Here is an 18,452-nt window from a genome sequence, read left to right on the forward strand (position 1 = left end):
TCTAGATGGTTAGTGATTGTCTTTTACTAATATTATTCCATTATTTTATATGGGATAGAAGTTAGACTTATGAGAATGTAATGATCAGGGTCCCACTTTCTGCCCCCCTCAAATCTCTTTTTAAAAATTCAGTAATATGTTTGAGCCAAGATTTTCAAAAGAGATTAGTGATTTTGGATGCCACCATTTTTCAGTGCCCGACTTGAGACAGTTTACTGGGGCCAGATTTTCAAAGTGTAGATGCTCAGCACTTTTTGTGATCTGGTTTTATAAAGGTGCCTCAAATTATGCATCCAAAATCACTAGTAACTTTAGAGAACCTAGACAGTGGGTTAATTCCATCTTGGAATGACTTCTCTAAAATTGTCAGGAAGCTCTTTTGCTAATTCCCTAACTTGAATCATAGAAATGTAGGTCTGAAAGGGACCTCAAGAGGTCCTCTAGTCCATCCCCTTACACTGAGGCAGAATTACATATACCTAGACCATCCCCCCCAGACATTTCTCTAACATGTTCTTAAAAACCTCCAATGATAGCGATTCAGCAAGCTCTCCAGGTTATAGCCAATGGTCCATATAATCTGGGCCAAATGATTCATAGATGGTCACCTTTTCCAACAATTTCCTACTTTGCTTTTTATTATTGTCTATTTTTATAAAGTTCACTAATTTTATAATTGCCTAGACAAGTTCTCTTGTTGAAGACAGATTTTTTAAAGGGGTCAGAATCTGAGCCATTTTTGTGTCTGCATTAATTTAGGGTAGGTCCATACTTACCCGCCGGGTCGACGCGGAGAGTTCGACTTCTCGGAGTTCGAACTATCGCGTCTAATCTAGATGCGATAGTTCGAACTCCGAACGCGCTCCCGTCGACTCCGGAACTCCACCACCGCGAATGGCGGTGGCGGAGTCGACGGGGGAAACGCGGAGTTTGATCCCGCGGCGTCTGGACAGGTAGGAAATTCGAACTAAGGTAGTTCGACTTCAGCTACGCTATTCGCGTAGCTGAAGTCGCGTACCTTAGTTCGCCCCCCCCCCGCCCCGTAGTGTAGACCAGGCCTTAATCTCCTACCTCTTTCTTTTACTACCCTTGTGATACGTTATCCTTTGCTATGTTTACAAACACCCTTTATCTCTTTGTCTAGTAGTAAATCATTCTGCTTCATTTGGTGCTCTTGTTCCTGATTCTGATTTCACACTCAGAATTGGGAATAACTCCATTGAGGACAATAGAGTAAAAAAAAACAGCATAAGTGAGAACGGAATCTGGACCCTTATCCTTATCTTTTCCCATCAGACATTTATGTTATTGAAACTCCTCATTTATGTTATTGAAACTCTGCTTTGCACATAAATATTATTATAACAAACTAGTGGCAAACTTCAATAATCTATTTGTGATTCATCCCAACCTAGAGATTGAATTAAAAAAGGGTTAGTTATTTTAAGTATGTACAATTATTTCTAAATCATTCACGTGTCAAATTAACAAGATGTTTTGTAGGCGCTTAAGTTTTCAAAATACACAGTGTTATAGCACTGAAAAAGCTAATTATTAAACCAATTTGTCTATTTTTAGCTAATTAGATTAATGATATACACTGAAGTGAAAGCACAATTGATTTCTTATAATTAGTGGCAAAAAGCAGTGAAAACGAACAGCTACCACATATGTTAGAGTAAAGACTTTATTAATTTTAATCACCTCTTTTCTGTCTTAGACAATGTTAGAATTGGCAGAGGTTGATATCAAACTATGTGAGAACATCTTCGGTTTCTTATACATCTGGGAAATACTGGAAGTTAATATATACACTTTAGAAATGTTCATGCAAACTGTTTGAACAACATTACTGTGGAGGATAGAATGTAAAAGAGACTTTCGGCATGTTTCAAACATAAGTGTCAACAGATATTTGACATGTAGCGTTGCACCTGGGCGAGTCTAATGGATTTTGGTATTTTGAGGAAAATGGCTGGAAATTTTTACTTTGAAAATTAGCTAATTTGCATAGGCAGTATAAAAATTTCATAAGCTGCTTTTTTTTCCTGCCTTTTTTTTTTTTTTTACTATACATACAATCAAAATGTATTAGCATGACAGACAATATAGCTCCTCAGAAGCCATCATGGTCCATCAGGTAAATAATTCATATTTTAAACTGTATACTGTATAAATAAATGCTTGATTGTATTTACCGCAGTAGAAGATAAAGGACCTGAGACTCCTCTCAGTTATACTAGCGTTGCATTGGCCTCTCTTTAGGTGCCAGGGGATAATCTGGTGCAGTGATTCCTGTTAGGTAACTAATATGCATGTTACTTGCTGCCTATCTATATCAAAGATATAAGCAAAAACTGTAGGGCAGGTTTGTTTTTGGTTTGGCTTTTAAAAGAGCTCAGCATTGGCTCCCAATGGTAAAAATCCTGCCCCTCTCACCGCATGGAGAGTGATTGCCATTGTGGGCAGTGGGAGCATTCAAGCTAGAGCCCTCATGGTTTTAAATGGCAAGGACCTTCTTAGCAGGGTGTTCTCCATGAATGCTTCTGTTGGTCTGTGAGTGGCCAGGGTTTGCTATCCTTCCCTGTGCACTGGACAGTGTGACGAGTATGGGAATTTCTATTAATATTTTTTCTGAGGCACGTGTGTGCCTCAGTTTACCCTGCTCACTATGTACTGCTATAAACTGAGTGTAAAAAGGAATGAGGCCTCGCCACATGGCAGACATGCTGCCAGGTGGAAACCAATTACTTTAACAAGCACGTATGAATGGTGAATCCCAAAGATATCGAATGGGAGCCCCAGTGAGCGAACATTAGTGTTTAATGACAGGAAAGCCAAAGCAGGCTGAACACGTGAACAACACTGGCTTGACTTCAATAATTGGAGATGGGTGAGGCCTCATTTCTCAGGACACAAGATTAGGGAGGTAGATGGATCAACAGGCTAGGAACAGACGCTCTGTACTAGTTGAATAAGGGGAAATGTCCAGGGAGCCATTTACAATGGACAAAATAACAATGGATAAGATAATCTTAAAATAAACATAAGATGAAGTAAAGAGTAAATCATGCATGGACAGTGCAGGTTGTATGGGAATTGGTTACTATGAATGACCAAGCCAATCCCAAAATGTGTGATGCAATGTATAGTAAATGCAATGTAATGCGTAAATGTAGCTAAAGGAAGAGATTTGCTATGACACGCCCTATACCAGCATGTTCCTGCGCCTGTTGCTTCTTGCAGCTCCCATTGGCTGGGAATGGTGAACCACGGCCACTGGGAGCTGTGGGGGGCCGTGCCTGCACGCAGTCAACGTCAGCAAAATGGCTCGTAGCCCGCAATCAGGTTACCCTGATGGGCCGCATGCAGGCCGCAGGTTGCCCACCACTGCCCTATACCCACCATGTACGGCTGAGTGTGGTCACCTTAGTGTAGCTTTGCTGTATGCCAAATAAAGGAATCTAAGTGACAAGAGTGAATTCAAACTAAGTTCTTGGGGAACCGAGTAGAATTCTCGGGGAAACACTAACAACAGCGTGGCTCTAACAAGAGAAAAAAGACAGGTGTAAAGAGACTGTTGTTAAAGGGTGCTGCTGTGAGCAGACAGTGTGCAAGACAGACAGAGAAACAAAGAGATAGTGAGCCACTGTGGATCTCAAAAGAGCATGACATCCTGAGGCCATTGCTCCTGACACAATGCACTCTGACTTAAGCTTGGCTTTACCATGCTAACCTATGGATCTTTTCCTGCAGTATTCCACATGACTAATAAATGCTACCTTGCTTTTAAAAGGCTGCCCTATGGCTCTGCAGATACTCACTGTTTGCACTGCTCCCTAACAAGGTAAAGTCTCTCCCAAAAGCCTGACTTCAACTGCAGTTGCAGCAGAGAGCCACAGTGAGAAACAGGAGGTATGGGAGCTTGAAGGATGAGTTATGGTGTTATGAGGGCACATGACCTGCCCTGGAAACTGTGTGGATCACTGTGGGTGTGGCACACTAAAAGGGTTACTTCCAGGAGACTGTTTAAAGGCCAGGGCATTGCACAGACCTGGTAAATCTGTGACAGATGGCTAGACTGATGGGTAACATATGGGATGCTAGACTTAGGTTCATTATTCTGGTGATCAGATGGGTTTGTATTAACATTGGTTCATTAGCACCTTGAAAAGTTTGTCAAGGATCTTAATTGTGTAGTGAATATTGTCTGTGAAATTCTTTTGATATAAGATTGATGCTGTAATACCTACATAAATAAACCTCAAGATTGTGAGAGTAGGTCTCTTTCATGCTGGTCTAAATTACAGAGGCATCCTTAAGGAGCAGGCAGCCTGTTTTTCCCCCAGTTCTACACTTTTACTGGATTCTGCAGCAGAGCAGCTGGGAAAACTCTTTCTGGTCCCCAATACATTGGACTTTAAGGTTTTGGGTCAGAGATACCCTTGTGTGCAATTGACTATAGAATATCTAATCCATCCCTATCTCAATTATTCAGTTATTATTTTATATTGTCATTTTTAAATAAAAGGGAATAAACTGAAATGGATAAAAATGATAACTTCCATCTAAAATAGGAAATTAAATATGCACTGAAGCTAATTAGCAAAAACAACGAGGAGTCCTTGTGGCACTTTAGAGACTAACACATTTATTTGAACATAAGCTTTCGTGGGCTAAAATCCACTTCCTCAGATGCATGGAGTAGAACATACAATAGGGAGATATAAATACACAGCATATGAAAAGATGGGAGTTGCCTTACCAAGTGTGAGGGGGTCAGTGCTAACGAGCCAATTCAATTTAATTTGGAAGTAGGCAATTCTCAACAGTGGACAAGAAGGAGTGGAAATCACTTTTGTAGGGTTAATGAGGCCAGTTTAAACAAGGTGACCCATTTCAAACAGTTGACAAGAAGGTGTGAGTATTTAGCAAAGGGAAATTAGTTTTTGTAAAAACAACGAGGAGTACTTGTGGCAGTCTCTATTCAGGCCTAATGTGATGGTGTCCAGTTTGCAAATTAATTCCAGTTCTGGAGTTTCTTGTTGGAGTCTCTTCTTGAAGTTTTTTTGTTGAAGAACTGCCACTTTTAAGTCTGTTATTGAGTGTCCAGAGAGATTGAAGTGTTCTCCTACTGGTTTTTGAATGTTATAATTCCTGATGTCAGATTTGTGTCTATTTATTCTTTTGCATAGAGACTGTCCGGTTTGGCAATGTACATGGCAGAGGGTCATTACCGGCACATGATGGCATATATCACATTGGTAGATGTGCAGGTGAATGAGCCCCTGATGGTGTGGCTGATGTGGTTAGGTCTTATGATGGTGTCCCTTGAATAGATATGCTGACATAGTTGGCACCGGGGTTTGTTGCAGGGTTTGGTTCCTCGATTAGTGTTTTTGTTGTGTGGTGTATAGTTGCTGGTGAGTATTTGCTTCAGGTTGGGGAGCTGTCTGTAAGTGAGACTGCCCTGTCTCCCAAGGTCTGTGAGAGCGAGGGATCATCCTTCAGGATAGGTTGTAGATCCTTGATAATGCACTGGAGAGGTTTTAGTTGGGGGTTGTAGGTGACAGCCAGTGGCGTTCTGTTACTTTCTTTGTTGGCCCTGTCTTGTAGATGACTTCTGGGTACACTTTTGGCTCTGTCAATCTGTTTCTTCACTTCACCAGGTGGGTATCGTAGTTTTAAGAACGCTTGATAAAGATCGTGTAGGTGTTTGTCTCTGTCTGAGGGATTGGAGCAAATGCGGTTGTATCTTAGAGCTTGGCTGTAGACAATGGATCCTGTGATGTGGTCTGGATGAAAGCTGGAGGCATGTAGGTAAGTACAGTGGTCAGTAGGTTTCCGGTATAGGGTGGTGTTTATGTGACCATCGCTTATTAGCACTGTAGTGTCTAGGAAGTGGATCTCTTGTGTGGACTGGTCCAGGCTGAGATTGATGGTGGGGTAGAAATTATTGAAATCCTGGTGGAATTCCTCAAGGGCCTCCTTCCCATGGGTCCAGTTGATGAAGATGTCATCAATGTAGCGCAAGTAGAGTAGGGGCATGCTAAATACTCACACCTTCTTGTCAACTGTTTGAAATGGACCACCTTGTTTAAATTGGCCTCATTAACACTACAGAAGTGATTTCCACTCCTTCTTGTCAACTGTTGAGAATTGCCTACTTCCAACTTAAATTGAGTTTTCTTGTTAGCACTGACCTCCCACTTGGTAAGGCAACTCTCATCTTTTCATATGCTGTGTATTTATACCTCCCTACTGTATGTTTCACTCCATGTATTTGATGAAGTGGGTTTTAGCCCATGAAAGCTTATGCCCAAATAAATGTGTTAGTCTCTAAAGTGCCACAAGGACTCCTCATTGTTTTTGCTGATACAGAGTAACACGGCTACCACTCTGAAACCTGAACCTACTTAGTAACTAAAAACTGAAAGTGATGGTAATAACCCAGTTAAGACTGTGAAGCCATTCTGGGTTGCACAGATATAAGGGGGTATCATTAAAGAGACTGATGCTTTCAGTTCACTGGTTGAAAAATTGAAATTTTACATAGAAATCTTTCTAAATGCTCCATTTGGCTCTTAGACAATATAATTTTCAGTAAACTTTGACTTTTTAAAATTTGCTCTGGAGGGAATTTTGCCTCTTTAAAATAAACCGAAATATATTAATGATTGAAACCCCATCAGTATCAATTCTTTTTACCCCTCCATTGGCGATGATAAAGCTTCTTCGAGACATGAAATCTCATAACTGAAATCATAAAGTCCTGATAGCTAAAAAGTCACAATTATTATTTAAAATATTTTTAAAATTTATGCATGATGGAAATACAAACAAATCATTTATTAAAACTGCGCTTCACTGTCTGCCTGGACTAATGTTTTTTTCCCTGGGTGTTAATTATACGTGAAAGTTGCACAATTAATATCACAAAAAGCCATGAAATATAAATGTTAGGTTTCCAACAACAGCTTTTGGATACTGATCCTGTGAGCTGATCTGCATGGGCAGACACTTAGGCTTGTGTGTGGAGCCTATGAAGTCAGAAGGGCTCATTATGGGTACAGGGTTCCATCCACACACCAGATTGCAGGATTATGACCTAAATCAGCTACAATGCACATCCTATGTATTTTATACTATGTACGTTCCAAAAGAAGTGTATTGTGCGGATCATCTTCTGGCATCACCCAGAGAGAAAACAGTAAACCTACTGAAGGGATGCCTGGAATCAACCAAACCTTGTGGTCTAAGTGTACTGATGGATCTAGCAAAATCACCATAGGCACTTAAACTGTAGCTATTGCTCTGTACTAAACACAGGTTGAAAACCATCTTGCTAGTGATCGTGGACACTTGAAAAATCAAGAGCTGCTGCAATATCCCTTGTACATAGTAATGTGGAAGGACAGGACTGCTGGATGTCTACTAGGCCTGGAAACTCAGTTCTGTCTGTAGAAAACTAGAGTACAACCTGTGTATAGTTAATTCTAATATAAACTCAGATTATAATAATGGAAATCTATAATTGCTTCAATGTGCAGATTTCATTCATGAGTATATAAGGACTTCTACTAAGTGAAGTTGTTCTGTGAGGGGAAAAATGATGAGCCATTATCAAATTTTCCAAGATGTGATGGGCTTATAGCTTTCTTCTGGTCCTAAATTACTACATAAGGTCCTGGTTCTCCAAAAGCCCAGTGCAAGTGGACCCAGGGCCCATTAATGGAATGTAGCATGGGCACAGGATTTTGCTCATGTAGAGCTCTTTGCAGGATCTGGGCCTCAGTTTCTATTGTATGTGGAGATAATGATAAATGATACCTTGAGGGAAGAGGGCTGAGCTAAAAGTCATGTGAACAGAAATCATTGTTAGACTAAAGGTGGCTTAAAATAGCTGTGTAGCAGGAATGGCTGTGTACTCTATTTGCTGGAGTAATAGAATACAACCATTTGTAGGGAGACGGGACAAAATGTCTTCTCTGTGAATTAAAATAATGTGTTTTTCTTTTCCAGTGGCTTAGTTTGGTGCCCAGTGGCATTCTCACCAGTTTGTTACACCTCAAACAAGAATAGAAATCTTTATTTTGCCCTTGTTAAAAGAAAACTAACCTGATTTTGCTCGGCACAGCTGTCAGAATGTTCAGATGGCAAGAGAAGTACTTCTCATTTTCAATACATTGTGAAAAGTATTTTAAAACAAAGCATTTAATCACATTTGTCAGTTCTGAGCCTGCAGTGCAAGAGCTTTCAGGTGGAATTTTAAGGAGGGAAGTGGTTATTTTTTGTAGCTATTACTGTTGTTTTCAATGTTGTTGTTCAAGGGAAGTTACCCTGTGTGACAGGTGAAATTTTAAGGCTGCAGATGTTGCGTGGAAGCCTTCTTACTAAGAAAAGACATTACTATGTTCACAGTATACACACAGAGAAGTTATATAAAAACATAAATACTTTTCTGGAAGGTTGCAACAAAATACTACTTTATTTCTGGGAATTCAGAACAATCACACACAAGAACCCCAAAACAGAGCGTGACAAAGCAGGCTGCTTCCTAAGGCGGAGCACAACACAACCTACCTTACCCTAGGCTGGCTTTCTTCAGACTGACTGCTACTAGACCCAGACTGCACACTTCCCCACAGAGCTCCTAGCCTGCAAGGAAGACTGAGAAATCCCTTACACTTAAAGTGATAGCTTACAATTTTAACACAGATTTCAGTATACCACAGCCATCACTTGTGACAGGACTACAATATCAGGCCATAAAAGAGATGCAGCACTTAATGTGTACCAAGCAGTTCACAGGGAACGCTGCAGACAAACCTGTCCTGAAGACCTACAATCCAGTAAAAAGACAACAAATGTAAGGGATGAGAGGACAGCATGAGCAAAAAGCAACTGATTGAGCAGTGAAGTTAGTGCTAACAAAGGTGCTAACAAGAGCATTAGGTGCCCAACTCCGACTGAATGCCTTAACTGCCCTTCCTGTCTTTGAAAACCTCGGCAGTTTCCCATGTTATTATCACTTCTTTGAGGGGCGGACAAGGTTTTCTAACTTTGAGCTGAAAGAAGGGCTTGGTGAAGGGAAAGGTGGAGGCATGGCAGATCATGTTCCTCGACTTCACTCTTCATTGTAATAGCTGTGGCCGGGAATAGGATCAAACACACCAACTGTGTTTTAAAAACTCTGAACTAAACTCAGCCCTAGGTGACTCCTGGGGGAAATCGACTGGAGTGGCAGCTGCTTAAACCAGGGCTAAACTCAGCCCTTTGTTTTCCAACCCTCTTTGTTGTTTTTCTATGATGGAAAATGTTCCTTTTTTTCTCTTTAGGATCAGGCTGCTGGGCTGAGTAAAATGGAAGGAGTCTCCTTTTAAACATTTTGGGTACTTTACAGTCTCTTTGCAAATGCACACTTTTAATCACATCAATAATTCACGGCTCTCCATATAGACCAACCTGCAGGATTTGAAGCGTTCTTTGTGCAGCACTCTAAGTCTACTCAGTAGGAGAGTCTCTGTGTTCCCAACCGCTGCTGCAAGTCAGTGTGTCTGGTCAGCATGATACTATTGTAAAGGTAGTGTGTACAATCCTTGAATGTGTGATAGCTTGGATATAAGAAGTCTGGCACACAGCAGGTGATAGCAAATTCCCTTTACTGGTGTGATACTGCAATAGTTAGAAATATATACTCTGGAGAAATTCCTGCAATGACAAAAGAAACGTATAGCTGTCTAACAGACTTCACTGGGTTCCGTTGCAATTGATTGTCTCACATCTTGAACAAGAATTTATGTTAAAAGCAGCAGCTACAGCCTCCAAAATGTCTAACAACCTGATCGGTCTCTCTTAAGACGCTCTATATATTTGACCTTATAGGACAGTGAATCAAATCCTGATATCAGGTTTTGTCTCATTATCTATTCCTGCAATATGCTAATTTATTAAAAGAACATTTTTAGATCAGCTACAGTTACTAAACAAAATGAAGGTCTATATGCAAACCCTGAATCCCCAGATTTCATGGCTCTGGCAATACTGCACACAAAGATGTAGGCAAAATGAAGGCAGTTCAGAGAAGAGTGACCACAGTAATTAAGGGGGCAGAAAGACTATGGAGAAAATTTTAAAGAGCAAAGTGGGCCACATCTTCCACTTTTGTAAATGAGAGCAGCTCCTTTGATTTCCTCCAGAAGAGGATTTGGCCTGATAGGTTGGTAAGGCAATTTCTGAGGGGTATGATCATCTACAACTACTTGAAAGATACTGAGGATGGAAATGAGCTGTGTAGCATGAAACAAAGGCGGTATAACCAGAGGTAATGGTATGGAATCATGGGAAGGATAACTCAGGAAAATCTTTCTGATGGTGAGATCTACTGGATAAGACTATGGAATAGCCTTCCCAGAAACTGTCTTGCTAAGCAACTGACCACACCCTCAGCTGGTGCAAATCTGTGTAGCTCCAATGAAGTCCTGCTTTTCAGAGGGCAGATACTCAGCATGTTCTGACAATCAGACCTCATTAAGGTGTTTGAACCAGAACTCCTAAAAATTTTGTCCTCCAACACATTTGTTTTTCAAACTAGCAGAAACCCTTGTTAATGTTAGGATACACTTTGGAATGAGAGTCTGGGGGTTGTGTTGTTGATGAAATAACAAAGGAGTTTTACCATTATTAAGTTGCAAAAGAAATATTTATGTGAATATTTAAATGCATTAATTAATCTGAAATGATCTAAATTGATTAATTAACAGCAGTGATAAATTAATACAACAAAGCAGGCAAATAAGAATTGTTAAAATTAATATTAAAAGTTTTGAAAAGGTAATAACTTGCTTATTTAAATATTTAACTCTTTTGGTTACCTGTTTGTTTTCTAAAATGCATTGCTTTAATGTCTTTAAGCTCTTAATGCCTTATCTTGTATAGTTATACATACAATTCTGGCACCATTCATCTTTAATAGTAAGTTTGTCCTGTATGTCTTGTATGTTGCCGTGTGTTGTGTGTGTCACATGACTACTTTTTTGTTTTAATTTTGTTGCAACAAAAGTCAATTTTATACTTTTAAAAATGTAAGTGATACCCATTTTAATATTATGGTTGGGGTATAACCACCATAATGCCAATTAATATTTTGCAAAGCTCAAAAACACCTCTGTTATAAATATAGGTATGTAATTTTTTGCCTCAACAAATAATGCAATTGCAAACAAAAAAAATCTCTTTTATTAACCACATTTTTTTATTTAAAGGAAAAAGTGGACAGGGAAACCTCAACATTAATGCCAAAGTAATATTAACAAAATGTTAGTTTCTTTTTTGGGGGTGGTTATAAACTTTGTGCCTTTATTAAATATTAAAATACAGTTATGATTGTTATAGCAAAAATGTCAAAATATACTATGTCTGGTTATGCTGCAAAATGTTAAAGCTAACCAAATAATTTGAATAGGTTTCCAACTCTGTTTCTCAAACACCACCATGTGTCATGAAAGTTTAATATCCTCAAAATGTTTGCATAGACTTGTGTTTAAAATTTATTTTGGTTTAATTTTTATACTATTTCCTTTTATGTTATGTTAAAAGAAAGTACTGGTTGTTAAAGTTCGTGCTTTCATACAGCTAATAAAAGTTGAATTGGTATCACAAGCAAATTAACTTTAAAAAGCTTGTGTAAAAATCCTGTTACTAACTCTTTTGCTAAAACAGAGTGCTCAGCAGGGGAGAGCAATACACCTTCTCACAGAAGATTGTGAGCATCTATTTTGGCAGCCAAGCACTATATTTAGAATAAAATAAGTAATATATATGTTAATGACAATGAATGTCTATGCAACAACTGTAAGAGCATCTACAATAGGTATATTTGTGCTAAAGAATTGGGGAAATCAGAACAAAAATATAAATTTGTGTTAAAAAACACTTGGTCCCATTATAGTGAAAATAAACCAAATTAATTGGTATGTTAAATCTGTGTTACTGAAAACGAGAAATGTATAGCAAACAAGCAAAAACAGTATTATGTTAACCAACTTAAGCTATTTAAGGGTGTATCCTAGAGACCAAAGACACCAGAAGATATTAGTGCACAGTGAAGAAACCCCTCAGCATCAGGAAAAGGAAAAGCAGACAGGTCAACTAACCTCAACCTACCATATATGGACAATTAAGTATGTAATCAGCTAGAAACCATTAGCTGGTCCGGGTGTAACTGTTCTTTAAATTGCATATTATGAAGCAAAGTAAGCTAATGTGCCTGTAGTTTTAAATCTTTATCACTGAAATATGGGTGAACTCGCACCTATAGCATATGTAGTATGCTTGTACTGTCAGATGGCTTCTGTGGGGGGAATCTGTTCTCCTAGCCTGTGGCTAGCTGGCATGAGGCTGACCCTGAACTGCTTGTGCAATGATGCCAGTTGGACTTATGATTTCATGTCCAAGACTCAAAACCAGCAGGCTTAGGATGAGATAGCATCCAAACTGTCTGAGGAAGGGACCCACCGGACTGGCCACCAGTACCAGGAGAAGCTCAAATCCCTGAGGATGCTGTAACACCTGGCACAGGACCACAACCCCTCATCTGGTGAAACCCTGACAAGCTCACCCTACTACAACTGGTTGCTCACCAGCACCCCCAGTACAGATTCTGTCCATGCCCTGGGCAGCTTAAGGGTCCTTGGGGAGATCTGTGCACCACCCCCAGCAGAGGACCCTGGGGACAATCCGGAGGCAGGGGCTCCGCCAGACACAGGGGTCTCCTGTGAGACAGAGCATTGGGGGCCACAGCCACTCTGCTCTCATCCTGACAGTGGTGCGGTGGGGCTGGAATGCCTCAGAACACAGTTCCGGTGCTATCTGCTGCGTGCCATGGCCCCTGGCCTTCAACTCCCACTCTGCCCTCCACAGCGTGCCCCCTCCGCCCCACCCAGCCCTCCTCAGCCCGCCGCTTCTGGCTGCATGTACATGGGGGCAGGATTAGGGAACAGCATAGGGGAGGGGATAGAGAGCAGTGTGGCGGGGGTGGGGTTAAAGGGCCAGGCAGGCAGGGCTCTCTGCTGTTCCGGACTCTGTTGTTTAGGATTACACCACTGCTTGCCTAGAACTCTGTGAAGGAGATTGAGCGACAAACCAGAGAGCAAAAGGACAAGGAGGAAGCAGCAGCTGAAATACCATCACCAGGTTAGGACTCCAGTCACTGTTGTTGTTATGGTTAAGGCGGAAGTGGCATAAGGGGCCTGTCATTGCCTGTGTAGGACCTATCTGTACTGTTTCTTTGCTTACAGGCTCATCTGCACAAGTGTATCCCAGGCACCTGCCCAGAAGGCCACTGACAGTCAGTGCTAGGGCCCAGACCCAGAGAAGCAGAAGGAAGGAGACATGGCAGGGTCTAGTAGAGATGCATAGGGACTTTGGCTGAGTACTTTACCCATGACTATGCTGTGCAAGAACAGGACTGCCTGCAGCAGTGTGGGGAGAGCCAGCAGCATGTGGCTATGTCTGAATGCCTTCTGGGCATTATAGCCAGCAGGTGCCAGCCCCCCTGCACTGGCCCATGTTCAGGTCCAGCCTCATCCTGCAGCTATGAGCTCTCCTCCACCCTATCATGAGCTGCAGCCCATGACCTCCGGATGGGGGGCTAGCTAGTCCATGGAAGAAAATGCCATGATTAGATCTCCATCCCTAGCTGGCATGGTGCAGTGTTGACGTGTACCCAGACCCTGTGCACGTCCCAAACATATGGCACAGTGTTATGCTCTAGCTAAGCAGCTGGACAGGTACTATTGTTCACTGTGACAGTGTTAAATGGTTAAGGAATCAGGATGGCTAGGACTGTTCACTGTTGCACTGCTAATTGCTTAAGCCAGCTGTTCTGACAGGGCCATACTCTACTGTTTAAATACTTAAAGCAGCTGCACTGTTAGTGGTATTTATTTGGAATAAATGCTTTTTTGTTCAATCCCCTTGTTTCTCTGAGTGTTTTGACTGAAACAGAGAGTGAGGGAAACTAAACAACACTATTTTATTTCAGCATCACCATCACAACAAAAACACATTCAGAGACGGCTTTCTGATATCATTACACTGATAGCTGAGTAGGGGAAAAGGACCAGCAGCCAGGAAGCTGGACCCTCCTTCACACCAGCAGTAATCTGCTCAAACAGCAGAAGAGAGGGAGGAAAACTAAACAGCATTTTCCTTCAGCATCACCTTCATAGTAAATGCATATTCAGAGGAGGTTTTCCTGTGTAGTTACACTGTTGTGGAGCAATAAGTTGCTCAGATAATTTCATTTTCCCCTTCCTTCATTTCTCTCTCCAAGGCAAGGGTATAGGAACACAAGGCATCCTTTCAATATTTTAGCTCTCCAGGCACACACCCCTCCCCCCACCCACAGCCGGAAAGCATTCTGGCTACCTGAAGTGGGCCTGTAAAGAAAGCATCATCATCTCCGCAGTCTGGCCCCAAATATTCCCCCTTCTCACACATGCTAGATAGCACAGCACGCCCCATGGATGGTTGCAGTTCAAACCGGTCTGTAGGCAGTTTAGAATACACCTTCATGACCCTGAGCAGCACAGGGTAGGCTGGGTCTCCCAAAATAGCAATGGGCATTATTATTGGCAGGGAATCAAGTTTCAGTTTGTCCCAATTCAAAAAGGCCTGATCTTCAGAAAGCCTTGGCATCATGCACTCTGCCTATGCATCTCAGAAAGTTCTCAGTGACCCTTCGTGTTCTAACAAGACCTGCAGGACAATGGAGTCATTCATACCTTTCGTGATTAACGTGATTGTTGAGAAAGTGGATAAGGAAAAGTTATTTGCTTATTCCCATAATACAAGAACTAGGGGTCACCAAATGAAATTAATAGGCAGCAGGTTTAAAACAAATAAAAGGAAGTTCTTCTTCACGCAGCGCACAGTCAACATGTGGAACTCCTTACCTGAGGAGGTTGTGAAGGCTAGGACTATAACAATGTTTAAAAGGGAACTGGCTAAATTCATGGTGGCTAAGTCCATAAATGGCTATTAGCCAGGATGGGTAAGAATGGTGTCCCTAGCCTCTCTTCGTCAGAGGATGGAGATGGATGGCAGGAGAGAGATCACTTGATCATTGCCTGTTAGGTTCACTCCCTCTGGGGCACCTAGCATTGGCCACTGTCGGTAGACAGATACTGGGCTAGATGGACCTTTGGTCTGACCCGGTACGGCCGTTCTTATGTTCTTATGTGTTCCTAGTGGGTGGGCGGGGTAAATAACGGGCACATATGTGCTGTAAATAGCCCAGCATAGTTCAGGAAGCCCATGTACTTATAACACACTACCATCTCAAGTACCTTAGTAACCTTCACCATCTGTGGGTGAGAGCCACAGTAATTATTGCCATATACACTCCATCACCACAGCACCTACAGTTGATGTGCTGATTCCAAACTGACTAGCCACTGACCTTTAACAGTTAGGGTTACCCAGCTTCCGGATGACAACAGCGACCCACTTCTGAACTGATAGGGCGAGTCTCATCTGTGTGGCATGGTGCTGAAAGGCTGAGGAACATTTATTGTGTAGTTCCAGGAAGGTGGCCTTCTTCATGCAGAAATTCTGGGCCCATTGCTGTTCATCTCAGGTCTCTATTACGAAGTAATCCTACTCAGTGCTTGTGTCCTATTCCAGATCTGCCAGGAGTTTGAAAAGCTATGTATGTCTGCATTGTGCAACTCCAACATGTCCGCAAGCAGCTGGTGTGATCTCTTCAGGGAAGCATGTTGTGGCCATCTCAGGGTGGCAAGTCACTGCTGGAAGGTCTTCTACTTCTACCTCATCTCAGACTCTGGACATGGCTTCTGTCTCCAAAATGACAGTTGTACTAATGTCACATTTCACCAAGCTCATCATTCACAGCAGGATCCGTGACTTTCACCAGCATGCAGACAATGAACACAAGTGGAAGTGATGTACTGCAGTGAGTTACTCGGAGGGCATCACTTCCATCCACATGACTGGAACAGACAAAAAGGTTTTCCTGAGAGACGCTCGGGAAGTTTGGAATAGCAGAGCACTAGGAACCAAGGGCTATGCCTGTGACAGGGGTTCTGAGTCAGAAATTGACTCAGTAACCATCACTCAAATTCCCACCAATATAGGTTAATTGGGCTCTAAAGGGAAGACCAATTAATAGGTAGGGCCACAGCTGAAGGGCTAATTAGAGGGAGAAGCATCCCCAGGAGCTGGGGAGCAGATAACTAGAGAGAAAGGAATCCCTGGAAATGGGGGTGCAGAGCCTGAAGGAAGGCAGAGCTGATTGCTGCTAGTACTGCTTCTTTTCCCCCCAGAAGTAAGAGGGGAGCTGACTGGGACTTGTATAGGTGTAAACAGTATGACCAGAGGTGGCCTGACAGAACACTAGAATACAGCACAGTGGTAGTGAAAGCTGCCTGGAGTGAGCGTGGTCTGTATCCAAGGTGAGAGAGACTCACAGGGGGACCACCCTGTGACAATGCCCCAGAAGGTAAGTACCTTCACTTGAGCCAGTGCTGCAGCAGTGAACATGCAGTGACTCAAGGATGGCTCAAATTAGTCTTTGCCGTGTGGCTAGTTTGAGTGGAGTACCTCGAATGCAGTGAAGGCAACAGTGACTTCCTCAAGGTCAGATAGCGGGTCTGTGGCCAAGCTGTGAACTGAGCCCAAATCCAGGATCTTATACTGTAAAATCACCTTTCCTCATTCATGTAAACGGGGAATGTAAACAGCTATATCTCTATGCAAAAAAAAAAGGAGGGGGGGATTCTAGTCGTTGAACTGTTCTCCTGTAATTGTTAGTGTAGTGTAGGATTTGATTCTCCCTGAAGAGTTGTTTTCTTTCAGGTGTTTAGAAAAAGGGGCATAATCTTCAGCTCAGAATAAAAAATTGAAGGGCTAGATTCTCATACCATTACTTGTTTTGAGTAGCACTTTACTGTACGAATAGTCTCACTAATTTCTATGGGATTAAGGCATTTTTTTAATATCTGAAGTGCAGGATTCTAAAAGAGGGTGAAGCCTGTCACAGTTCTGCCTTGCAAGTAAGTCAGAAAAAGACTCAGAGCATCTGCAAGCACAACACAAATCTTTCAGTTTGTTCCCAGAGCTTAGATGCTGACACAGCTCTGAAACAGCTGTGGATTGGAAATGCATTGTGGGAAGTGACATGTAAGTAAGTAGCCTCTCTTTTCTTCACAATTGCGATCTACAGTGAAACCATAGCAAGATCAACTACTGTAGTTCTAAAACTACCTGCTGTGGATGTCCTGAATATAGACATGTATAGACAAATTGGGATTATCTGTTTACCCATTTCACACCCCAGTTGGTGTCTAAACTCTAAGGACAAACTAGAATGCATGGGCATACTGAATGCTTCTAGGGAGGCTTTGCAATTACATGTGCTGCAACTTTAAACTTCAGAAAAGTTTCTAAAACTACTAGTAATCTGAAAGACTCATGGAAGTGTTGCATTTTTAAAGTACTATACAAACAGTAGCTAATTGATCTTTGCATCACGCACAGAGAGTAGATTGGTGTTGTACAGACATTTCCATGCTCCAGCCAGTGACTGCTACAAAACTACTGACGATAATTAAGGCCTTCACTGAGCTTTTTGCTCTACAAATCGGCTTGACATGCAGAGAAAAGGAACTTTGTGGTTTTCATTCCTTTGCTAAGTATGTTCTATTAAAAGCTTGGTGTGAGATAGAAGAGTCTGGAAACCTTCCCACTTTGTGCAGATTTGAAGATAACCAATTAAAACCCATCAAGCACATGCTGACAGGCCGTTGGGGAGATCAAAACATTATAGAATCACATCTGTGAACGGGGCACATTTAAAGTGAATTCTAATATTCCAAGGCCAAAAAAAAACCAAAAAAAAACACAACCCAAAAAAACATATCACAATTATACCAGAGACAAAGACACCACAGTTTCTGCTGCTGCTGTTGTTTAAAGGTGACACATGAAGCTAACTGATCTCAATAGATCTCACTTGGCTGCAGTGGGCTAGAAATAATTAAGCAGCAGTAATGTTCTGCAAAGATCAGTGTAGACAATTTGCAAACAACACAAAAGTTGATGTGTTTTCTTTTTTTTAAGAAAAGAGCCCACTTCTTCCACCGTTCTCATCAGTAGTAGTATGTTGGTCTAGATTTAGTTCCATTCATTTCAATAGGGCTGCTCTTTGCGTAAGGTCCTGCTGAAGATGGGTAAGGGTCTAAGTATCTGGCCCTACATGTATAGTACCAAGACTGTGTTAGTCACTTAAAGACACTATAAAGGAGTGGCTCTGAACCTTTCCAGGCTACTGTACCCTTTCAGGAGTCTGATTTGTCTTGTGTACCTACAAGTTTCACCTCACTTTAAAACTACTTGCTTACAAAATCAGACATAAAAATACAAGTGTCACA

The sequence above is a fragment of the Mauremys reevesii genome, linkage group 1, assembly GCF_016161935.1.
Source record: "Mauremys reevesii isolate NIE-2019 linkage group 1, ASM1616193v1, whole genome shotgun sequence".
Lineage (NCBI taxonomy): Eukaryota > Metazoa > Chordata > Testudines > Geoemydidae > Mauremys > Mauremys reevesii.